The sequence below is a fragment of the Camelus bactrianus genome, unplaced genomic scaffold (assembly GCF_048773025.1).
Source record: "Camelus bactrianus isolate YW-2024 breed Bactrian camel unplaced genomic scaffold, ASM4877302v1 HiC_scaffold_34, whole genome shotgun sequence".
Lineage (NCBI taxonomy): Eukaryota > Metazoa > Chordata > Mammalia > Artiodactyla > Camelidae > Camelus > Camelus bactrianus.
This window is the reverse complement of record NW_027413949.1, coordinates 179,345-205,101: the sequence shown is the minus strand read 5'-3', so window position 1 is coordinate 205,101 and position 25,757 is coordinate 179,345. Positions and strand designations below refer to the sequence as shown.

At 43.0% G+C, this 25,757-nt stretch overlaps 1 long non-coding RNA gene across 2 annotated transcripts in view; it reads right to left on the bottom strand.

The window, feature by feature from the left end:
- Positions 1-513: 513 nt before the first annotated feature.
- The window catches only part of LOC141576791 (uncharacterized), a 48,915-nt gene continuing 23,671 nt past the window's right edge, over positions 514-25,757 (bottom strand). Inside the window, exons 4-5 of one of the 2 annotated variants that reach the window (XR_012505213.1) lie at positions 17,760-17,883; positions 514-846 (exon numbers count right to left, since the gene is read on the bottom strand). This is a non-coding gene — a long non-coding RNA (uncharacterized LOC141576791). Of the gene's footprint in view, positions 847-17,759; positions 17,884-24,532; positions 24,751-25,757 lie in introns of those variants that run through there. The other variant, XR_012505215.1, reaches the window with a different exon arrangement.

Genomic DNA, 25,757 nt, shown 5'->3' with positions numbered 1-25,757 from the left:
TGGGAAGGTTCCGCAACTGTCTGATTCCAACTGTATGGTGTTCTGGGAAAGGGAAAACCACAGAGACTAAAAGATCAGTGGCTGTCAGAGGCTAGAGGGGAAGGAGCAATGAATGAGGTGCAGCACGGAGCATTTTAAGATCACTAAGACAGACTACTCTGTATGATGCTGTGACGGTGGATACATGTCATTGCACATCTGTCCAAACCCACAGAGTGCACACCACCAAGTGTAAATCCTAGTGTCAAGTCTGGGCTCTGGGTGATGATGACTTGTCAGTGCAAGTTCACCCATTGTCGCAAATGCACGCTCTGGTGCAGGCGTCAATAGTGAGGAGCTCTGGGGACAAACTGCAGTTCATACACCGAATCCAGCCCCAGCCAAAGCTGTTAATAAAACTCTGTGGGTGTGTGGAATATCCAGCTGCTCTGGCGTCTGAACAGCAGAGCTGAGCAGCCGCACCAGAGATCAGGAGGTTTGCAGACCCTGAAATACTTACTCCCAAGCCCTTGACAGAAAAACTCTGCTGACCCCTGTTCTAAACGAATCACAATTCACCCTGATGAGACAGGACAGCAGGGCCCAAACCAGGCATGGTTAATGGGACTGAAGCAATGTTTTAGTTCCAACACCTTTGCTGAAGTCCTGCAGATCCAGCGACAGACTGTAGCCAGGAAGCGTCTGCAGAAGGAGTCGGTAGAAGACCTTCCCGCCAGGCTCCGGGATGCCGGGGGCCGCGCGCTGCACGGGGGCCACCCGCTTGAAGAAGGCGGACTTGCGGTGGAAGCCGATCAACTCATAGAGCTCGGAGAGGATGCTGCACTGCTGAATTCTCTCCTAGGAATGCTGAAGCACAGGGAGAAAAGCAACAAGCATCTGAACGAAACATGTAAGTGAAAAAAGACCCGTAAAAAATTTTCCCTTAAAACAGAGACCCAATGACACAGGAAGGAAGAGGAAGGCTGACTTCGTGCACTGATGGGGCCGGATGCAGAAATGCAGGGAAACAGCGCTGTGCAGACGCTCCAGACCTCCTCTGGGCCCCACCTTTCCACGTTCCGCCTCTCCTTTTACTAGAAAGGCGCGTATTCCCTGAAACAGAGGAATCTGCTACCTAAACATGGGACAGAGAGAAGGGAAAGAGGAAAAGGACGGGAAAGTAAAGGAACAACGGTTCATCTACACCCTAGTGTTTGGGCGGGACTTTCACCAAACACACAACCTCTCAAAGCACAGAGCACACAGTGAGAGGCTGACAGACTGACTGCGACTTCTGCTCCTTAAACACAAGCTACCTGCCAGCACACGGTGTGCCCGTTACTGAATCATTACAATCATTTCAGAAACTATTACTACCCCGGCTCACAGGCAAGGAAATCTGAATCTCGGGGAGGATTTATTATCATCCTGGACAAATTCCCACGGCCAAGAAGTGTCAGAGCCTCCGGCAGACCCTGGACTAAAATGCTCCTCATCACCACGGGCCCTGAGCCTCAGGCTGAGGCCACGTTAGGTCTGCACGGGCCCAGAGCATGAGTCAGTGGGACAGGGAGTGGTCCCACTTGAAGTGCCAGGCCAAGGCCCTCAGGAACCTATGTAATGAAACCAAATACCCTAACTGATTTCCAACGCACTTCTCTGTCCGGTAGGACTGCTCGGCACATCTGGCTTATCACCTGTGCACAGGCTGTGCAAGGGGCCCAGACAGTGACGTGACGTCCCTATGGAAGTGGCTCGGAGACCGCTTCATCACAGGACAGACTCTCCCGGCTTCCAACGTTAACTCTCCATTCCATTTCCAACTGGAAAGTAAGTTTAGACTTGTTTTCCTCTCCAGAAACAAAGACAGTGGTAACATCAGCGGGAAACTCAAGACTGAGGAAGAGTCTCCTGGCCATTTGGAAGGATAGGCTGGGGAGGGAACAGAGATAGGGATCAGAAAGACCAGTGTTCCAGTCCAAAGTCTGCACATCACTCGCTTTGACAGTTTCCTTATTAATACTGGTGATAAAATCTAATTATGATTGTTGGGAAAACTAAATGAAATAACGTATGCCGCTAGCATAGGTGTAAAATCCTAAATGAGTGTTCCAGAAATGGACGTGACCATGCTTAGATACTGTCTGCCAAGTCTTGTGTGCTAAGCTCACATCAGCCAGCCAGAGATGTGCCAGAGAATGCCTCAACAGCCAGCAGCCTTCTCCAACTTGGAAACTCACAGTGTCCGAAGAACAGGCAGTGGTGGATGCTTTGGGACACTCTGGAGGTAGCACTCCAGTGATGACTTTAAAAAGCTGGGGAGAATTTAGGGGACCATACAGTTCAAATACAGTAAACTCATTCCATGTCTACAAATATTCATCTGTAGCCATGATGATTCAGAGAGGAAATACATATTCAAACGTACATCATTTTCCCACATAAGTGCATCAAAACAATTTGGAAAGAATGTAACTTTCTTCTCTAGATCACACAGTAGGGATTACGAGGTTTGTACTGAAAGCCCTACGTGTAAATCATCTGCAAAAGTAACTGGGTCCATTATCAGTCATCATCATTTGAAGGGAAGGATGGAAAAGAACAAAGCCAAGCTAATACGCTCCGGTATTTTGTTGGGTTACGATGTCACAGAGGAGACGGACAGGTCATCAAGGAACCACTCTGCCGTGATCACGGAGCCAGGGAGCGGGATGGGCGGCAAGATGTAAGGTGCAGCCATAGCTGTGCCCGCGCTTCTAGGCAGGTACCCAGTCACTTCGACAAGGTGTCAAAAGTGTATGTTAACGTCCTCATCACCTGTCATGCATTAAAGAGAAATGGAAACCTATAAACGGCCAATAACCTCGGTGGGTACACCGTCCAAAGAGCAACGTCACAGTTTGACAACTGGTCATCCCTTTTCCCTGGGCTTCATTATTCGAGAACCTTAAAAACCACTCCTCTGTCCTCAAGAAGTGCTGCCTACTTGTCCTATCTTTGGCTCAGGGATACAGCACGTTCACGTGGACTTTAATGTCTGCACAGATTTGACTTTCTCCAGGTTCACTTGTCCATTCTGAAGAGGCCTGAGTTAAGTCCAAATTCCATAAGATCAATTCCCTCCAGTGACAACTCAACGAGCCTGCAATTACAAACCAACTGAACAGGACTGTCCTCAGCTAAAAATGTCACCCACCCTTCACTGCTTCCTTAATCTCCTGTCCTGGCTAATTGCAACAGACTAACACCACCCTCCACCAAGTTCCCCAACTATGTCAAATAGAATGTAAGGTCCATAAAAGAGGAGACAACTCCATAGTCACCTCTGAATTCCTAGCATATATTAATTTCAATAAATAGAACTATGATTATGGCTTTCCTTTAAAACCTTTCTGGTTATTTAAATGAGACCATGGAAGGGAGGTGTTTGGGTCCAGTATCTTGATCCAGAAAACTCTGGAGACCTTTTTCGGAATGGCTGCCCACTGATTCATTCAAAACACAACTTCTCTTTCCGGCAGGAGCTGTGATTTTCTGCCAGGAGTTTGTTGTCACTCTCATGCCAGAACAGATTTAAACTAAATACTTACATTGGATATGTTATTTTTCCCCGCTTCCAAAAAAATTGACTTTCTTTACTTCCTTGCCTTGAGGAATGCTTTTTTACTTTTCTTTCTAATTCACAATTTATAAAGCAGTATTCTCAGGATGTGCTTGGCCTTACATAAGAACAGCCATCCAACTCCCAGTGTGAGAGGCCTGGGGCTCACCTCCTACCCTCCTGTCAAGGCAACTGAAACACAATCAGGAGCCAACTGGCCCCCAGGGCTTCTAAGGGTCACGTATCTCCCAGAATCCCTGCTTTCTGGTTTGACTTGGCTTCTGAGGATTTCCCCTCACTTTCTTGACAATTAGCTGTGCAGCTTGAAAGATGAGGAAGGAAGGTCTTATTTCTTAATCAGCATTTTAAGAAACTTATGTAATGAAGGTTTTCAAGAGTTTCTAGAACCCTCCATTGCCGAGACAGAAAACACACTAGATATATTCTAAATCTAGCTATCATGTGCATTTTTTATTTGCTTTTGTTTTCTAAACTGCTAACAGACATTTTTTAATTAAAAAATAAAATAAGGCCCCAAATAGGATAGAACATTGAAGAGGAAACAAAATTAAAGGGCAAAGACAGAAAAATGATAAGTACTCTACAAAGTTAATAGAAAGAATACACTATAGATCAGATCAGCAGTTCTCAGTAACAGCTAATTGAAACCTGACCATGAGGTAAAATGTCTCTCCTGTCAGGCGACGGCCAACAGAAAACAGAATTAAATCAACAAACTAAAATTCTAAGTCTGGCGAGGTAGAGAATTCTACCAGCTAAATGTGTTTTCTTCTGGTAAAGAGGGAGACTCACAAGATCTTTCCTGTGGAGCCTGAGCCCAGGTGAGGATGGTGAAGTGAGCTCTGTAAGTACCCAATTAGCAAAGTGACTGATGAATAAAGAGACGTGAGCTTTGATGACAGAGATGATGCTACTATTCACTTGTCCTGTAAGTATGTCTTCACGTTCAATGATCAATACCTTGGCGTCCTCAGGGATTGAGATTATAGGAAAATGCACAGCCCGGGCCTAGACCTCCTCTGTGATTGTGGCACTGCACTTAGATGTTTCAAGGGCACCTCCAACTCCACCTGCAAATAGCTGACTTCACGGTGCTCCTCCCATAGCCGTCCTGCCCAGGGCCCCTTGTCGGGGGGCAAGGTCTGTCTGCCTCTCCCAGCTCAGTCCCATCACTCACAGATGTGACTGGACCCCTCCTTCAGGGCCCAATTTCCTCAGTCAACGAGTCACACCACCCACACCTCACCTACCAGGTTCTCACTGGCACTCCCTCAGCACTGACTCTGTGCTGGGGGCCATGCTGCACATTGTGCACACGTTATCTCACTGGATCTCCACAGAAATCCTGGGAAGTCGGTATATCACTGCTTCAATTAATAAGATAAATTGTTTCACTTCCTTGAGTGCATCATCCAAAGTGACACGGCTACTGAGCCACAAACCTGGGACTGAAAACCACTTGAAAATTGAACACTGCTACACCTCCCAGCCACCCTACTCTGACTCATCACATCACCTCCTGCTGAGACTTCTAAATGTTTCTAAGCATTCTACAAGACAAAAGTGATCTATGAGAGCACCCCTCTCCCCTACTTAAAATCTGACAATGACGTTCAACTTCCCTTAAGAGAAAGCCCCACCGGCCTGAGTACAGCCCAACGGCCCGGCATCTGCGTTCCCTGCGCGGCCGCGCCACCTCACCCACCACGCAGCGCTACACGTGCGGTGTCCAGGACAGGGATGCTGACTCCGTACAACCCGGGGCTCTTCTCACTCAAACAATGATCACCCTCTTCAGTGCTGACTCTCAGAAAAATGTTTTCTCTGGATGAATCAGTATCTTTTTCCTTACAACTTCCCATCATTGATAATGAGCTCCCCCCAAAAGAGAGAAAACCTAATACTCAGACTCCTTATCTGTAAAGTGTGAATAACAAGGGAATATGAGAGGTTTTAAGCGAAATAATATTCATGTGAAGCTAAGGGACAATTCCCAACATACAGTAAGCACTCAATATGTGCTTAATTAATATTAATAAAATAGATTCCATTCCAGCAACCTTAAATCAATGCTTTATGGCTTTGTCCAAAAGACTACCGACAAACTATTGGACGAACCCCTTTGAGCAGATCCACCCAAGCGTACTGGGATAGGTAAGACTTGACTCCAGTTATAGCTGCAGCCAACCAGCACTACGGGGCGGGGGCAGTTTGCTCAAACTCTTACATGTAGTTTGAGCATTTAGTTGTAGTTATTGAATAAAGACAGGTATTATATAGTCAAAGCTCCTGAAACATAAATCTTCAAAGATTGATGCAAATTAGTTTCAAGTACAACACTCTCACTAGAAATTATTTGAAAATTATAGTCTTAGCTCCTCCACACATCTAAAGGGCATTTTCTTAATGTATCTGACTATAAACACTGAAAGGATTGTTTAAAAGAAATTAAGATGAAGCCATAATGAATAAGCTTTCAGTATAATCTGCACAATGCCCCAACCAAGGGTCTCACTTCTCACTTCCACATAGGTGTTCAGGTAGCTTAACCTGGGTCTTGGTTTCTTATGACACGGGGGTGGGAAGAATTGTGGATAGATTTATGTAGCAAATATAAATCTAGGGTATTTGCTGTGTAGGAATCCTAGAAATAAATAAATTGATATATAGTCCCACCCTTAGGAAGCTCAGCCTTTCCAATTACAACAGCATTAAAAATAAAATGAGAGATACATTTAACAAAATTTTACAAGATTTGCACATTGAACATTTTGAAGTATCACCAAAAAAAAATTAAAAGATCTACATATATGGAAGGTATCCCATGTTCATGGAATGGTAGACAATATTGTTAAAAATGTTAAGACTCCCGAAAGTGATCTACAAATTTAATGGAATCCCTATCAAAATTCCAGCTGACTTCTTTGCAAAAATTGAAGGACTGATGCCAAAATTCATATGGAAGTGCAAGGGACCCAGGTCAGCCAAAACAATCTTGAAAAAGAAGAGCAAAGTTGGAGGACTCACTCAAAGGTTACTACAAATCTATAGTACTCAAGGCATTATGGTACTGGCATAAGTTTGGATGCATAAATCTATGAGACACAATAAAAAATCCAGGGGGGAAACTTACATTTACAGTCATTTTTCCAGAAATGTGCCAACAAAACTCCATTGAAAGAATAGTCTATTCAACAAATGGTGCAGAGACACCTGGGTATCTGAAGGCAAAAGAATGAATCTGGAATCTGGACCACTGTATTTTATATAACAAATAAAATATTAATTCAAAATGGATCATAGACGGAAACGTAAAAACTAAATGTATAAACTTTCTAAAAGAAGACATAGTTTAAATATTTGTGGTTCAAGGATATGCTATGGCTTCCTAGATACAATACCAAGAGCACAAGTGAAAAACAAGAAAGATAAAATGGACTTCATCAAAATTAAAACCATTTGTTACAAAGGACATCATCAAGAAAGTGAAATGAAGGGGAAGGGGGTAGCTCAAGTGATAGAGTGCGTGCTTAGCAAGAAAAATAAAATGAATAAATCTAATTACCTCCCCTAGAAAGAAATTGTTTTAATGTTTAAAAAAACTAAAGTGAAACGACAATCTGCAGAATAGGAGAAAAATTTTGCAAAGCATATATCTAATAAGAGACTAGTATCCAGGATATAAAACAAATGCTTACAACTGACCAATACAAAGAAAATCGAACCAATTTTTAAATATGCCAAGTATTTAAATAGATACACAATTGGCCAATAAGCATATGAAAAGATGCTCAGCATCACTAGCGAAATCAACATCAAAATGATATCTGATTTTACACTCACTAGTATGGTTATAATCAAAACATGGACAATAACAAGTGTCGGTCAGGAGGCAGAGAAATGGGAACCCTCAATACGCAGCCATTGGAAAGGGGCAATGGTGCAGCTTCTTTGGAAAAGCCTGGTGTTTCCTCAAAAGGTTAGAATTATATGGCACAGCAATTCCACTCCTACATATAGAGTCATCCCTCAGTATCCTCGGGGGGTTCGTTTCAGGAACCCCCCACCCTGGATACCATAATCCAAGGATGTTCGAGTCCCTTTACAACCAGCCATCTGGATCCATGAAGTGGAAACTACAGATATGGCGGGCCAACTGTACAGCCAACAGAATGAAAATATATTCTAACAAAAACTTGCACATCAATATTCATGGCAGTATCATTCAGAGTAGCCAAAGATTACAAACAATATCCATCCATCAATGAATGGATAAACAAAATTACCAAGAATAGTCCCACAAACTTTTGGTCATTAAATCTTTGACAAAGGAGGTGAGAACATACAATGGAGTAGACAGCCTCTTCAGAAAATGGTGTAGGGAAAAGTGGACAGCTGAATGTAAATCAATGAAGTTAGGCCACTCCCTCACAGCATACACAAAAATAAATTAAAATGGCTTAAAGACTTAAACATGTAGACAAGACACTATAAACCTCTTAGAAGAAAACATAGGCAAAACATCTGACATACATCTCAACAATGTTTTCCTAGAGCAGTCTACTCAAGCAATAGAAATTCAAGCAAAATAATACAAGTAGGATCTAATTAAACTTACAAGCTTTTGCACAGAAAAGGAAACAAAAAGACAATCTATGGAATGAGAGAAAATAGTTGCAATAAATGAAACTGACAAGGGCTTAATTCCCAGAATATGTAAACAGCTTTTACACTTAATAAGAAAGAAAAACAAACAATTCAATTCAAAAATGGGCAGAAGTCCTAAAGAAACTTTTCTCCAATGAAGACATACAAATGGCCAATAGGCACATGAAAAAAATGCTCAATATCATTATCAGAGAAATGTAAATCAAAACTGCAATCAAGACTCACCTCTCACCAGTCCGAATAGCCATCATTCAGAAGTTCACAGACAGTAAATGCTGGAGAGGCTACGGAGAATTGGGAACCCTCCTGCACTGTGGTGGGAATGCAGTTTGGTGGAGCCATTGTGGAAAACTGTATAGAGGTTCCTCAAAAGACAAAAAATTGACTTCCCATATGACCCTGCAATCCCACTCCTGGACATATATCCAGAAGGAACCCTAACTCAGAAAGACACTTTCACCCCAATGTTCACAGCAGCACTATTTACAATAGCAAGACATGGAAACAACCTAAATGTCCACTGAAAGATGACTGGATAAAGAGACTGTAGTATATTTCTCCAATAGACTACTATTCAGCCATAAAATAATAATAAAGTAATGCCATTTGCAGCAACATGAATGGACCTGGAGAATGTCATTCAAAGAAAAGTAAGCCAGAAAGAGAAAGAAAAATACCATATGAGATCGCTCACATGTGGAATCTTAAAAAAAAAAAAAATCAAAAAACAAAGACACAAAAAGATAAACTTATCTACAGAACAGAAACAGACACAGAGACATAGAAACCAAACTATGGTTACCAGAGTGGAGAGGGTGTGGGAAGGAATATATTGGGAGTTCAAGATTTGCAGATTCTATGTATAGAATAAACCACATGTTTATACTGTATAGCACAGGATAATATATTTAATATCTTATAGTAACTTATGTTTAAAAGAATATGAAAATGAATACAGGTATGTTCCTATTTAACTGAATTGTTGTGCTGTACACAAGAAACTGACACAACATTATAAACTGACTAGACTTCAATGAAAATATTTTTAAATAGACCAAAAACGAAAAAAAAGAAAAAGGATATTATGAAACCAAAAGAATAAAGTACTGACTCAGGCTACAATATGGATGAACCTTGAAACTTCATGCGAAAATAAGCCAGACACAAAAGAACAAATAGTGTCCTTTAAAGTGAACTGTATCTAAGCGTTTACTGTACTACTTCTGTAAATTTTCCGGAGGTTTGAAGTCTATCAATATCAAAATAAAATGTATTATTCATTAAAATCATAAAACGCTTCCTCACAGGAGGGCTTTAATTATTAAATGCAGAAATGCATGTAAAGTTCCTGGAAAAACACTTTGCACGTCCACACACAGACACTGCTGTCACTGCCGCTCAGAGGGTGGTGCCAGCGCTGATGAGGGCTGCCTCCACTCGCTGCCCTGCAGAAAGGAGTGAGGGCCTGGTCTCTGACAGGCAGGGTGAGCGTGACCCTGGGTCAGACACAGCCATGCCCCAGACTCTGCGTTACCCAACTTTCTTATACAAACTGCAACATGCAATGTAAACACACTACAGGGATGTATCTTACAACACAGGGAATACAGCCAATGTTTACAGTAACTATAAATGGAGCATCTATTGTACCCCTGAAACATATCATATTTTAAATCAGCTATATCTTTGTAAAAAATTAAAAAATAATTTAAAAATGTTATCACTTTAATATTCAATTCGGTTTTTAAGTAACTACTAAACAGCTTAGAATGTATAAAAGCATTTAAGTGTGCTGTTTGTTTACATATTTATTTACTTTCAGCCTCCTGCTAAAAGAGAAATTAAACAATTTTTTTAAACTCACCTTAACAACCATAACAACAAAAAGGCAAAATTGAGAGTGAAGAGAAATTGGAGATTCAATACTTAAATGAAACCTGGGGGAGGTAAAGTCATAAAAATGGATTCCCTGGAGTCAGGGCAAGTGTTAAAGGCCGACTAGAAATTCAGCTGTCAGATTCTTGGCAGCTAAAGCAAAAAGAAAAGATCATGGGGGGGTGGTAGAGCGTGTGCTTAGCGTGCACGGGGTCCCGGTTTCAAGCCCCAGGGCCTCCACTAACAGATAAATACACCTAATTACCTACATCCCCAAAAGAGTCCCAAAGAAAAGAAAAAGAGAAATTTCTTTCCAAAAAAACCTGATATTAAATTTGGATTAAATACTTAAAAAAAAAAAAGAAATATAGAAAAGATGAGTGACACTGTGAAGGAAAAGCCCAGCTGGGCTAACGAGCTAAGTCACAAATCTAAGTGTGGTAAGTGTCGGTTTACTGATCTAAGTATTGCTGGGCTAACTCGTAAATCTGAAGTTTAGTGTCAGTTTACTGGGCTAATAAGCTAACTCGTAAATCCAAGGTCAACAATTGTCAGTAACGTGATCTGTTCCAAATTCATAAGCTTCAGTGTACTGATTCCTTGCTTTTTGTTGTTTGAGCCTTATTGGCTAATAGCCCCTTACTTGTAATTAACCCTATAGAACCTCATGTGCAGGTCTTGGAGGTGCTCAGAGCTTCGGAACAGGAGCCCCTCTGAGCCCGCCAGCATAATAAATCTCAGTGCTTGTTTCTTGGTTGGCCAGTTCTTTCCGTAACAACACAAGCGATAATGCCCTTGAGATAAATCTGTGATGGCTGCTGGCAGGTCCCCATGTCTCACGTGGCAAAATCTGAAACATCCTTCTCACCACTCAGAGTCATCATAAGCCCACTCCACACTTCCCGCTGTTAAATGCAGGAGCACAGGCAGGGCCCTGCCTTTGCTCTCTCTGTGTCATCACAGTGAGACAGGATGGAAGGGGCAGAGCACAGCCATTCAAGGAAGGCCACAGCAATTAACATCAAAATGGTGAAGGATTCAACCCCCAGTAGGCCTTGAGGCTCAGGATGAAGAGATTTAACTTCTAGCAGAGCTTGAGCTTCATTATACACCCATTGTAATAGTAACACGGTGAATATCATGCCCCAAGGTACCATGGCAGTCCCAAGGCTAGCCACAAAATGTCAAAGGGTGGGAAATGGCCAACTCCCTGGGAATCCCAGCCCCTTGCCCTTAGGCTGGTTCTTCTACATATTAGCAAATGAAACCACCAAGCCCAAGAAAACGAGCAACACAGCGCCACCTCGCGGTCACCCCTCTCTCTCCCTCTTCGGAGAAAGCCCACACTCTGTGGAGTGTGTACCTACTTTTAATCTGAGCACCCAAACCCCACACCTCGTGGCCTTTCTGTTGCCATTCAATGTGTCTCTGTGAATAAATCTATCTTTTCTCAACACTGGCTTGCTCTTGAATACTTTACTGCATGAAGCCAAGGAACAAAATCTGGTGGGACACATCCCAGGTGCTCAACCAAAGCCTGGGACACAGCCCTTCTCATGCCTCACGTTTTTTTCCTTGTATCAACAGGACTGGTTTGTGAAGGGTGCTCTGAGGCCCCAGCTAAGGGACAGAAGTCGCCCCCAGGTCTCGAATTGGCAGGCAGCCTCTTCACCAGCAGGGGCCTTGGGGTCTGCCTGGTTCTCTGTGTTTCTCTGTTGTGCTGACTCCCCAGCCACAGAGCGTTCTCCCTAGGCCTGTCCCCACAAAACCCTTCTCTCCAAAATACAAGCACATCATGTCACAATCCTCTTGTTCAACCAGGAAATGCTTAACCCACTTTTTCCCTCCACAGTAAAGTACCAAACTGTCCTCCCTCCCATCACAACACTTCTTTGTTTGTGAGAACTCTGCACTCCCCACACACCATCCTGAACGCAGGTGCCTTGCTGGCTGGGAACGAGATGTTTCAGTCTCACACAGCCTGCATCCTTTCACTTTCCCCTTGTTACCATAAAAAAGCCTTTCCTGAGTCACCCACAAATCTGATTCTGAACTTCATAATGTGCTGAGGTTGCAGTCACTGTGTGCATACCTCCCAGGTTTTGACTAAGTTTCCTTCACGAGATCTTCATTAAGGAGCTGCATCAAGAAGTCGAAAGAGGATATTCTTACATCTGAGCGGAGGAGCCTGCAAGAAATTTAAATGGCTTTCAAGAGACAGTTAACCAGGGACAGAGAGGTCGCAGGTCCTAGTCAACAGTGTCATGAGGCAAAATGTTCTTCAAAGACTCAGAGTGGCTTCTGAACGTAGAGTCGGCAGGGAGGAAGTGACACACAGTGAGTGGGGTGAGTGACACAGGGTACGCTCCCCCAGCTGGGGAAGAATTGGATTTTGTTCTAGTTTTCCAAACAATTTCTTAATACCTTTTTCTCCTATTGTCACATACCATTTCCTATGAATTAAGAATATCAATGTCAGTCATTTGGGCCGCTTGGGGGAGGCAACATGATGCCATTCACAGGGCTGGGACATGACAGCCACACCAGTCTAGGTTGAAAGACCAGTGGGGGTATTTCCATGGTGATCACGGGCATGCAGCAAACTCCCCAGCTTCAATGACCTCATCTCAAATGTGGGGCAATAAAACTACCAAGAAAAGTGCGTGATGATTATGGAAGACATCTGTTTACTAGGTAAGTGCCCGTGACAGCTGCAGCTTAATGGGGAATGTGTATGATTAACAAGGCCCTGTCTACCTGGCCACACGCTCCCTGCCTTCCTGCCTTGGTGGAGCAGCAGAGTTTGTTTAGCTGAGATGAACGCCCCCAGAGCAGCCCCGACGGGAAAGCTCGCAGCTCTGCTTTGTGAGGCGTGTTCCTTTCCTTCTCAGTGCTGATCACAGTTTGCTGTCATCTGTTTTTATGTTTATCCCTTTGGTAACTTCCTCTCCTCCGGAGTTTTTGCTCAAGCAGCGCAGGGCCAGGTGTGTCTTGCGGCCTGCCCGACATTCTGGGCTGGGAAACAGCCGACCACACATCTGGCTCTGGTGCTGAACGGAGAGGGCAGAAGGCCCTGGGACCCATGCTGAACCGAGGCCCATGCACCCAAAATTATGGTCTGACTTTGGGCAAATTACACAGTCTTCTTTACCCTGAGATTCCTCATCTGTCCATGAAAATAACTGCCCATGGCACACAGGGTTACCAAGATTAAAGGAAATCACCAAATTCACAACATATTCAAGGGGCTACCAGTGCATCCTCAACAGACAAATGCTGCCTTTACGGCTCTGACACACGCCAAGCGGGGTGGCCACACACAGTGAACACTGCTAAGTGCTTCATGTGTGCTACAATACTCTTTAGAACTTACAACAATCCCAGGAAGAAACGAATATTATCATGCCCATTTCACAGATTCACCAACAGGTTAAGAGAGGTTACATTCTAGTCCAAGGCCGTATGGTGAGGAAATGGTGATTTAAACCAGAATCTGGTCCCAGGCTTAGGCTCCATCTCTCTCCCATCCACCTGACCACTTGCCTATGAATTCCACCTGTCCAATACACAATTTTGCAGCCGGCCAGCACTTAAATGCAATGTGTGCCACCATTTGTCAATGTTGGTTAATTACCATAAACTGTTCTCAGAAACCACAACAGAAAAGAAACGTGGACTTAAGGAATTCTGCATTGCGTTCTTCTGTATTGTGCAGTCACCCTTCACTACACCACCAAATCCAAATGTATGCTTCCTCCATGTTTATGTTTGCACACGGCTTATTAAAGTAGAAGGTACCTGCAGTAATTCCATCTCGGTTGCTTTCCAAGGTTGCAGATTATCCATAATCAGTCCGTGAATGAAAATACTACAATGTGAATGAAAATACTGCAACCATGTCAGTAAACAATGAATGCTGAAACCAAGTCATCAGCTGCTGCTGCCACCCCCCAGCGAGTGCATGCCTGCAGCCCAGCCTCACAGCCACTCACAGTGGTGCCCTCTGAGTGGATTCAGAGTAAGAAAGGACAGGATACTGGCCCTAAATACCTAGGTACCTGCCAAAGGGATGAATTCAATGACACAAATGTTAGCTTCCTCCCATACATAGAAAAGCACTAAATACTTGATCTTGAGATATCTGGTTTTCTTTAGATAACAAGCAATATTTTATTGTTCCAACTACCTGGTCTTTCTTGTAAAACTTCTATATATCCTAGCTCTTCCCCTACCTCTTGGGAGCAGTCCCTCAGAGTGATCTGAGAGGTTGCCATCCCGGCTCGAGTCCTCCAGCCAAATAAAACATAACTCTTAACATTTAGGCTGAACGTTTATTTCAATGAAGTCCCAGAATAGACACAACTCATCAATTCTGTAATGGAACACACTGGATCAGGAAACAAAAGCGTGTTTTAGTCTGGAAAAACTACGGTTTCCTCTTTCTTCCTGTCATTATACAATCCCACCAGAACTCATTAATTTGCTGTCTGCTCATCTGGCAACCAAACTCAGAGAAGAGTCAACTCAGCAGAGTGCTCTACTCGGGAGAACACCCCGCAGCAGCACTGCAGGCTGCCTGTCCTCCCGCACGCTCTGCTGACCCATGGTGTCCTCCGTGACGACCAGGACAACAGAGCTGTTCCCAACAGCTGCGAAGTCCCACACGTTAAATAAATCATTTTATTTTATACGATATGTTACGTATATACCCATCTCTGAAAACAGCTTTGCTAGAAGCCCAAATCTTCAGCATCAATCTGCAAAGGCAAATCCGGTCCGCAAGGGAAACACAAGACTTAAGAGGAAGCTAAGGCATCCAAAGTACTCTCAACAACCTAAGGCCTCCAAAGTCCCCGGCAGGACCTTCAACCAAACTGCCTGCAGGCCTGCAGCTGCAGGCGGCAACATGTCTGCTTTTAAAGCAACCCCTTCCTGCCCTCGGGCACTAAAACGTCCCTCTAGGCCCTCCCATCTCAGGGTAAGAGCAGCTGCTGCAGAACCTCACAGGGCAGCACTGACAGGACTGGACAAAGAGGATCAGAGCTAAACAAAGCCTTCTGATGACACGAGCTTGTCAATCAGTCACTTTACAGATGAAGGTATATATACAGAGAGGTGGGGTGATCTTGCTCAAAGTCACACAGCTAATAAGTGGCAAAGTCTATAACTCTGCTCCTCCCTCCGGCATGACGCCCCAGCTGGGACGCCCACAGGGTTCTCTCCTGCCTGCCGGACCAGTCCTTTACTGTCACTCATAAAACACCACAGGGTGTGACCCTAGCCTACAATTTCAGCATCTTTTCCCTGCAGTCTCGCAATAACAAGGCGGTTCGGGCCATTGTATGACTTCTGGCTCCCAGAAGCCTCCGTGCTCAGGCTGGTCTTGCCTGTGCATCCAGCACCCTTCTCAGAGGCTCTTCCTCCCCTGCAGGAACACGTTCCCACTCTCTGCATGACACCCCCTCAGGAAAGCCCTCTTCTCGCCCTCATCTCAGCAGGTGTCCCAGGCCACATCCCGAGCTGCCCCAATAGGACTGCGGGTGCCCAGGTTTGCTAGTCAGACCAGCAGCCTCAGAGCCATGGTTTATGCCCGGGTCACCCTGCAAAACTACTGACCGCCATACAGACCTAGCCAACAGGTCACCTGAAAGTCGCAGCAAGTGCCCCACCCAATCCCGAAGTCTCTTCATTTGCCAGCACCGCTGATGACTGGTCTCCAAACTTTGGTCAGTTTTGCACAAAACAGCAGCTTCCACTGTGAAGCAGGGGGTTTTCTCTTCTGCTCCCCATCCTTACTGGAAACGTCTAGGGAAATGAAAAGGCCTTTTCTCAACACTTTTCTGATGACACCCACCCACCCACAATACTCACATGCTCAAGAGCTTTGGCTCAACCTGATTTTGTTTCCCTTACGCTAAGGGGCTCAAAACACTGCGGGTTTCTTTCTCTTTTGAGGGTATTTTTACTCAGTTTATCGGCTTTAATCTGTTTTTGTCTCTCTCTTCAATATCCCTAGAAGTTGCGACTTCTTATTCCCTTCAGCAGCCTCCCTCCCAACATCTAGCCTAGGAAATCAGCTGTGATGAGGGGCCCGGGGGCAGTCACAGAAGATGCAACTAAGGCACAGAGAGGTGACATAATTTGCCCGAGAAGATCAGCTTCAAGCCCCAACACTGTGTGTCACTTCCCTCTGTTTAACTCTTATGCTAAGCAAGCGAACTTTTTGTAGATTATGGTTATAAACAGATGAGGTATGAAAATACATACAAGGACACACATCAACTCTAAGATGTTCATTAACTCCACTATTTTGTTTCTATTTATTTTATTTCTATTAAAAAAAAATTAAGAACCTCTGCAGTCAATATAGCAAAATTTTACTGGGCTTTAAATACAGAATATAGAGGTTTTAAGTGTGTCATTACTCATCCTTATTTGTATGTTCACAAGACAAACTGATTTGAAAGTCTCTCTCCCCTCCCCCTACTCACTACTGGCTCTCACCTGAGCTCCCAAACCACACATCTAACAGCCTTTCACTTTACCCACAGCTGAACTCATCAGTTATCCCCCAGATCTCCCTCTACAGATTTCCCTCTTCAGAGCACAGCAGGACCATCATTTACCTCATTAATCCACCCAGAAACCTGTTCCTTACTCCATCCTACCTTCACAGACATCATTCATCCTTTCCTTTTTACCATCTAAACATGCCTTCAATCTGTTCGCTTTTACCCGCTGACCATCCCACCGCTCAAGTGGAAGCCACCAACACTGCCCACCTGGACTCACGAGTCTCCCAAGTGGCCCCAAAGCCACTCTCCCCTACTTGTGACAAATGGGATTGTGTCACTCCCACGCTTTTAGGACTGTTTTCAAACCCACTGTTCTTAGAAGAATCTCCAAGTTCTTCACCTGATGAATGTCTTTGCCATCAAATTGTCAGCTCAGGGGGGGGAGGACACGCCCTCTCCCCTAGGACCTGCCCTCTGCCAGAGCATCAGCTTGGGAGGACCTGCTGAGCTACACCAGCCTGTATTCTAACCCTGGTCTTGAGTTCTTAGCAAACTGCTTCAACTATCCATACAAATCCAAGGTAGATTAGAAAGATTTTAGATGTTGAGCTAGACTATTGATCTGGGGATTTTGCACTAGCAACCTGCAAGTACATGTTCTAATGATTCTGTCTTCTTAAAACCACACCCAGATTTAAGTAGTAATTGTGGAATGTCTTCGGAGTAAAAGGGACTGTACTTTTACAGACTTTATGTTTTATACCATGAACAACCCGGACAGGGTCACAAATGGAACCGCCTCACAAGTGACAGAAGACAGGTGACAGGCATATAGCAACAGGTCACAAAGATGGTAAGAGCAAAGTTGTTTCTCCAACCCAAAAAATTTTTGAAAGAACTGAAAACTCTGAATTTTGAAAGTAAAATACTATCATATAAAGAAATAAAATAATCCTCTTCATCAGGGTTTCAAGATCTGACTCCAGAATTTTTAGCATGCCATATTGAATCCTAGCACAGAAAAATCAGATGGACTAGTGGTGAGTAAGTTCCAGGAAAACTGCAGTAATTCCTCCACTTGTAAAAGGACATAAACTCACCTGTGGAAGATGAATGTAAACCCCATTCTGGAGAAATTCGGAAGCTCCCAGGCTCTGCTTCTGGATGGCAAGGACACGGACAGCTTTGAAGCATGCTTCTAACTCAGTCACCAGCATTCTTACACTGCAGGGGGAAACGGAGGCCCTCAGTCAAGAGCAGAGTTGTTCCTGTCGTGTCTCGCAGGCCGTGCCTCGGGGACTCAGTGCCCTGCAGCAGCCCGGCCCCAGGCGAGGACCCGCAGCATGGCCCACCCAAGCAGCAGGTGCACTGGGCTTGAGAAAGCCCATCCCCGATGGGGGCAAGAGTGGCTGGTGGGTTTGAGTGAACATATAAATGCCCATAGCAATATGCCTGCATTCATTCAAGTGATACAAGCAACAGTAGCAGGCTATTTAACAAAATTTCAATTTTCAGTGGAAATTTTGCCATTCCTTTCCACTTGTCCCCTGCACTCTGAGACAGGCTTAGGCTCTCTCACACCGGCAGCTCTGATGCAATAGTTGTGAAGTCGTTTTACTTTGCTGCAAGTGTCCTCGCTCCCTGTGTGGCTATGACTGTCGTCTCTTAACACAGTCAGATGTCTTACTGGATCTCTCCCTGCGTTCCTTGCTCCTGCTTCTCAGATCCTAAGATAAAGGGCAAGTGAAGACACATGACCAGAAAAGGCACCATAGACTTGAACTAAGTCCTCAGTGATCCCCTAGGTGAGTGCTGCCCACCCCTTACCTTCAATTCTCAAGGTTCTGCCCAGGGTGACATCCAGACAGGAGAGCGTCCTGGGCCAATTAAAAGCTGTGTGACTTGGGCCCTGGGACAGCTGCAGGAGCTGGTTCCAGAGCCATGCCCCTCCCCACCTCTGCTCCCCTCTCTCCCAAAGACCCACTGCCAAGCCCCCAGGTTCCCTGATATTCTGTCCTTCTCTTCTAATCTAATCCAAGCCCTTTTCCTCTTCCTTTATTCCCTAATTATCACCAGCTGAAGTGGTTTTTCAGTCACAGTATCTGAAAAAATTTCCGGCAGCTGAAAAAGAGGTCTCCAGAGGTCAATGCCCATATGCTGGTTCCTGAAGAGAGCCCCTGGTTATGGGGTCCCTCACCAACACCCACGGGGCATCAGACATGTTGCAGAGTCGACCACACCCAACAAGAGTTTGCTGTGACCCCAATGACCGCACAGCGTCCCTGCTCTCATAAATGTATTTGGCCCACTTATCCGTTACTAAGAAGCAAAAGTAAAAAAATTGCTCATGTTTCTTACTAAAATTATTTATGAGGTGGAAAAAGAAATTGTAATAGAAAAGAATAAATTTGACTGCATGTTAGATCTGTTCCTTTGGCTTTAAACATTTGCTGTTTTCTAGGCTCAGACTTGGTAGCTCTGTACCTTTTGTAAAAGAAAGTTGCCTTTAGCCTGAAATATCCAGGAGAGCCTATTCTCCGGGCTCTGATCTTTCACGATGTTAACTCTTCTGCACTTATATAGAGATGGCAAGTTGCAAAATAGAGAATCAACTTTGATTTTTTTTGGAGGTTTTAGAGGGGCACCATGATTTGACCCACGTGGACAGCTGCAAGAACAAAGAATTCCAAGGAGAAACAATTCGTACTGCAAGAAGTTTGCAACAACCAACCACATCCCCGCCCCTTTTTAGTATAAAAGCGGATTGATTCCTGACTTGGGGGAGATGGTTCTCCAGCATGTCATTCTGCCATCTTCTGGGTCTGCCAGCTTTTCAAATAAAGTCACTATTCCTTGCTCCAACACCTCAATCTCCCAATTTATTGGCCTGTCATGCAGCAAGCAGTACGAGTTTCGACTTGGTAACAAGATGACTGCATTGGAGGTAGTATGACTCCACTCTTTAATCGTTTCCAATATGTAACATGCACATCATTTATGATCTAGTGCAAATAATTCATCAAAGACTACCACAAAAAGAAACTACACTCACCTAGCTATCAACACTGAAGTCACAACCTATCAATTTTATATGCTGTTTAACAACACAACTAAAAAACCTAACATAGGGAATTGATTCCACAGAAATAAAATTATTTCTACTCCTTCAAAACCTTTTTTCTTTTCTATTTTATTTTGTTTTGCATATTGAAAAGAAAATAAAAGACAAATCATTTTATTTCACGTATTTTGTTATAGCTACATAATTTAATTACTACAAAGAGATTTAAATTGCAATAAAAAATTGTTCATATATTGTACAAAGATATATACACAATCAATGTGGATAAGGAAAGGAATGGACATTTACTAAAAATCCACTGCACATCCAGTCTTTTACAAGCATATCCTAGAATATAAGCTCTATGATCCAGGGGTCCCCCACCTGCATTCTCACTGCTGAGTCCCTTAGTAATCTTCTACCAAGGCACCAGCATAGAACCACGCGATCAGTATTTTCGGTATAAATGAGGGAATTAGCTCATTCAATTCTAAAACAAAAACCCTAAAGTAAATACTGAACTTATTTACAGATAAAGAAAATTGGGCACAAACAAGTACAGTTTCTTCCCCAAGTTCACAAAGCTAATAACTGGTAAAGGCAAGATTTGAACTCGTCTGTCTGATTCTAAAAACTAAGGTGGAAATCCCTTATGACTGGGGAGGGTCCAGCAGCACAGCCTATCACCCTATCTTTGTTCAGATCTAGCCTTAGACAGCCTGAGACAGCACCCCATTCCTATGGAACTTGAGGGCAAATGATAACAATAAGGATTTTATATCCAGTAGTTTCTTAGGTATCATTTATATAAACTGTCAGCAGGACAGCAGAAAAACTCTGGGAAATATGAGTGGGTCCAGGGCTTTTTGCTGATTAGAAACTCAGTCTATCAGGACAGAGTGACCTTTCCATGAGAGGCCACACGGACCTAAACTAAAGGCAGCTGAGCAATGAAAACTAGCAAGACCCTGGAACTCAAGCAAGAAGGATCCCTGCCATCTCCCGCCCTGTTGCCTCTTCATCCACGTGGACACGAAGACAGAAGACCTAGGTTCTTGTCCAAGTTACACTATCATGAATTCTCACCCATAAAAAGTTACGACTCTATGCTGTCCTAAGTCCTTTCCAACTCAAATATGTTGACACCAATATCTCAGCAGAATGTCTATGTCTCCACATCCTCTCTTCTATAAGGAGAATAGTTCTATGGCCACAAAGCAGAAATCCAATTAAAAACACCATGCACTAAGCAAGGTGAAAATCTGCGTAAGAGACTTTGCTCTCACGCTCAGTGAATGAAAACTCAGAAAAATTGGTCCTTCTCCCTCAGCAAGTGGGAGGTAGGCTGAATGTGTGTGTGGGTGGGTGTGCGTGTGTGTGTGTAAATCAAATACAATGACGTCTGGGATCTGTACAGATTTTTTTTAAGTTACTGTCATTTCATGAGGATGAGACACCCTTTAAAGTAATTTGAATCTAGTGTTCTGAGAGAGTCTCAGGATCTTTTGGTGGAGGAGGGGAAAGGAAAGGAGGAAAGAAGTAAATGAAGCAAAGGAGTAATAATACTGCAAGGGAAAGGCAAGACATTAATTTTGTTCCTACTTGCATCACAAACAAATTACGGACTGGCTTTGCCCCGGTGTCCTGTCGAGCACTGAGTTGCAGATGAAGAGGTGACAGCCCATTTCTCACTGAGCTTGTGACTGTACGTGGCATCTTATAGAAACAAATCATTTATCCTGATCAAACACTCTAGCAGCAGGCCGTAATTCTCCTATTTTGAGAGACAAGAAAATAGGAGTTCAAACAGGGTAGATAACTTGACAAAAGTCAGAGGACCAGTAAATAAGAGAGGATGAATTCAAACTCAGATCTGAATGCAGAGTCTGATCTTCCCACTCCCAGGACTGGAAAATCATTAACACACAGACTCCCCAGCTCCCCTGCAGTGTTCCTGGCACCAAGCATTTCCCATGGTGATGGACTCCAGTTCTCACAGACACAGTGCTCTGTGCAGCCAATGACCTTGATCAGACCTTGATCATCTACCTGCCACGCCCATCAGGCTTCACCATAAAGGTAGGAAAGCTGGCTTTCAAGTGCATACAAAGCCACCCCTGGTCTAATGTGGGCTCTTCTGGGGCTTCTCCAGCCTAAATGCAGCCATAAAAGTGCTCAGAGTTTGTACATGAGCCACACTACCTCTCTCCATCTGTCTCCACACCTATACTTCTTAGCTATGACCATTTTGATAATATTGGAAACAAATTTTTAAAAACACAAAAGAAAGGATCCTCGAACAATTACTTAATACTTACAATTTTAAATGATTTGTTACAAAGTGAGTATTTACAAAACGAATCTGCCTTCCTAGGTGTCAGTTTAAACAGTTAAAAAATATAATAGCAAAAAATTCTCTTACAAAATTAACAAAAACATCAACAATAATCTGGAATAAACTCACAATTAATGCCCATGTTGTACATGGAGAAAACTACAGGACTGTACTGAGGGGTAAATAAGAGGTGTGAATGTAGAGACATCAACATATTGCATGGAGGAAAACAGTTTTGTAAATATGGAAGTTCTCCTAAAAATAATTCAAAACTTAATAAAAATCCCATGAATACTCTTATCTGATTTTTTTTAACTTGAACAATATATTTTAGAATTCTTCAGGAATAATAAAGTCATAATAATAGCCAAGAAAATTTGGGATGGAAGAAAAGAACAAAAAAAAATCGCACTGTCAGATAATAATTAATTTTTACAATATGTAAGATATAGCGCTGGAGTAAGGAAGTAAGATTGACAGAAATAAAGCATGAGCTCAAAAAGAGACTCTAGTGTACATAAGTATTTTATACATGTGGGATTTCAAATCAAAGAGCAAAGTATGAATTCAATAATTGTCCTGGGACAATCAGAGAATCACCTGGAAAGAACAAATTCTATTCCTGTCATAATGACCACAAAAATAATTACAGATAGTGATGTAAATATTAAAATACTAATAACAGCAAATACAACTCTTTGCTCACATTAATTCAACTTCTCCTCACTATAACAAGTACTATTATCATCTCCATCTTAGACATTAAATAAACCTACATAAGAGATTTATACCATTATAAGAAAGTATTTCTAAGAATAATAACAAAGATAAAACACAAAAGGAAGACATTTACTATCTTAAGAATATTTTGAGCCACAACAAAAATAAACCTACTAAACAAAATGAAATGAAAGAAATGACAAGGAAAAACTCTGTGATAGATGTTGATGAAGACAAGGGATTAATGTTCATAACATACAAAGAGCTGTCACAAAGCAAAAAGAAGCTTCCTCACTTAAATTTGTGCAAAGGACAAAATGGATCATTCACTTTTCAAAAGTCAGATGGCTAATCAGTGAAAAATGCTCAATACCTCACTGGTCATCAAATGCAAACTAAAACAATGAAAAAGCACTTTTGCTCATCTTATTGGTAAATATTTTTAAAAGATTTTGTAGCTAGTGTCCATCTGTGGGAGAAAAAACTGTGAGCGACCTTTTTGGAGGATGACATGTCAATGGATATGTAAACTCTGAAAAACGTGTGTACACACTGATTCAACCCCACTTCTAGGAATCGTTTCGTTTAGAAAAAAAATCAGTTCAAATAGATATACTGTTTACACTGGTGGGAAGAAAAGCTGAAGTGAAATCATATCCAGCGATAGAGAATTGGTTACATAAGTAATTCTACATTTCTCATTCCACACTGGAGAAGGAATTTCTAGTCACTTGAAACTAGCCTGTGATGAAAGTAAATGTCACATCCAGGGACTAAATTTCCAGAAGACTTAACTAAAGGCATGCTCATACAAGATCACAGGAATGTCTGTTAAAGAAAGATGCCAGTCAAACATCCTTTCTGACAGTGGAAAATGGAGAAAAGTTAAGTGTCCACCATCAAGACAATAATGCGGTAAATCACGGTGAGCTGTGGGCACTGAGGGGGCCAGCGTTTCCCCGTGGCCCAGGGCCTTGTCCACAGCACTCTCCCACCAAAGGTGTCCTTGCACAAGAGACCACACCTGCACATCAGGAGACCCCTCCACTCTATCTGAAAGGACCGGGTGAGTCTGGAGTGAGAGGACGTCTATGATATACCCCTGAGTGAATAAAGCGAGCTGCAGAAAACATATAGAATGGACTTATTTTTCAAAAAAGAATATATACACACATATACATAGATTTCTCATATGTATGTATGTATGTATGTATGGGTATATATATATGTCATAGGCATAAAGGTCATGAAATATATACACCACAATGGCAACAGCTTTTACACTCAGGAAATAAGGGGAAGGGGGGTAGGGCTCTTTCGGTACCACCACAGTTCTCTTTTCAGTATTTCAGTTAAGTACACTTGGAATTTAAAAGTTTATTTAAGCCCGAAGTAAAATGGACGATGCCTCCACAAGACATAATGCTATACTGGTCATTAAAAATCATGCCAGGGGAGATAGAATATTGTAGAAAAACATGTAATAAGCCGAATGGAAAATGGAGGTCTCCACACAGTAAACAGGCACAGAGTGCTCACTGGTTTATATGACAGAGCTGATACACACTGATGAAAAGAACAGAAAGTAGATGTTAAAGTGTTAATTATTATTTCTGACTAGTGGGACCTGGATAGACTTTTTTGTCCCTTTTTTCAGACTTATTGCTTTAAATATACATTATTTTTCATCTAAAAAAGCATTTTTAGATGTGTAGTACCACACATTGGAGAATAATACACGAGTACTTACAGAAACAAATAACTAGGAGACACTGCAGCAGCGCCACACAATGTAGAACGGGAGATCCTGATTAACACTGCGCAGTTACATAAGGACCCACAAAGTGAGAGCACCTGCTGTAACAGGGCGCGGCCCCCTTCTATTTGTCACTTGTGTCTTCAGGGCTGAGGCAGTTCTGAGCATGGCCAGTGTCAGTGTTGGTGTCTGGATGGATGCCACTGGATGTGAGGGCACCTGCAAGCCGAGAGGAATAACAGAAATCATCCTCTGCCTTTTCTGTCTTGTTTCTTTGTTACTTTAAAAGAGAGGCATAAATAAGATAAACTGTGTATCTTCCCTACTGAAATTTCAGTAATGAAACCGTTTTCAAAGTGTTCACAACTTATATTCTGCCTATAACCGTCTTTTCATCAAAGCTTCATATTTATTAAATGTTAATTAACTCAGTTAATTAACTCCCTGTTGAAACATTCTACTATAGAACATGAAATGCACTATGTAAAAGAACCACTCCTGCAGTGACTAGCTCGGCTGTCTTGACGGCAGTGCAGTCAGCCCCCAACATCCCGTGGCTCTGAGCTCCTGATGCTGCTAAGAGAGCACGCTGCCGCCTCAGATGGAGAGAAAGTGTGAAAGCATTTCCTGAAATCTACAGCACTGACAAAACATAACTGACAAATCCCAGGCTCCTTTGAAGATGTCATTTTCGGTTTCTGGCCAACCCCAGTCAATGAGCAGAACCACCTCATTCCCGAGGAATGGCACTCACTTGGTAAGGAGTTCTGGAGAAATTTCCAGGTATAGAATGTAACCAACTATACATAGAACTCTGACAAAAGAAACAATGCAATACCCTGATTTTGGAAGACACTCAAAATATTCTCCTAAGCCTTTGTAGCTGGAAAGGTTGGGCTTCTCCTGAGCCACTTATTTATTTCACAGCCACTGAGCATCTCCCACAAACCATGTTAACCTGTGTCTGCTGGGTGCCTCAGGCACACTCTTGCTGTCGATCTTATAAGTCACATGGCAGAGGTGTGTGTCTCATGGCTGCAACCCTCACACAGGCTCGCCTCCTAGCCTCACAGTTTGAACTTGGCCCCATTTTCTAACCTGTTTATTTGGTATCTGTTCTTCTGTAAGCTGCCTGAAATGCTTTTTGGAACAAGTCAGAAGAATGAGTGGGTAGATAAATGGACAGATGTGCAGGTGAGAGTTGGGCAGACCGAAAGAGAGACTCC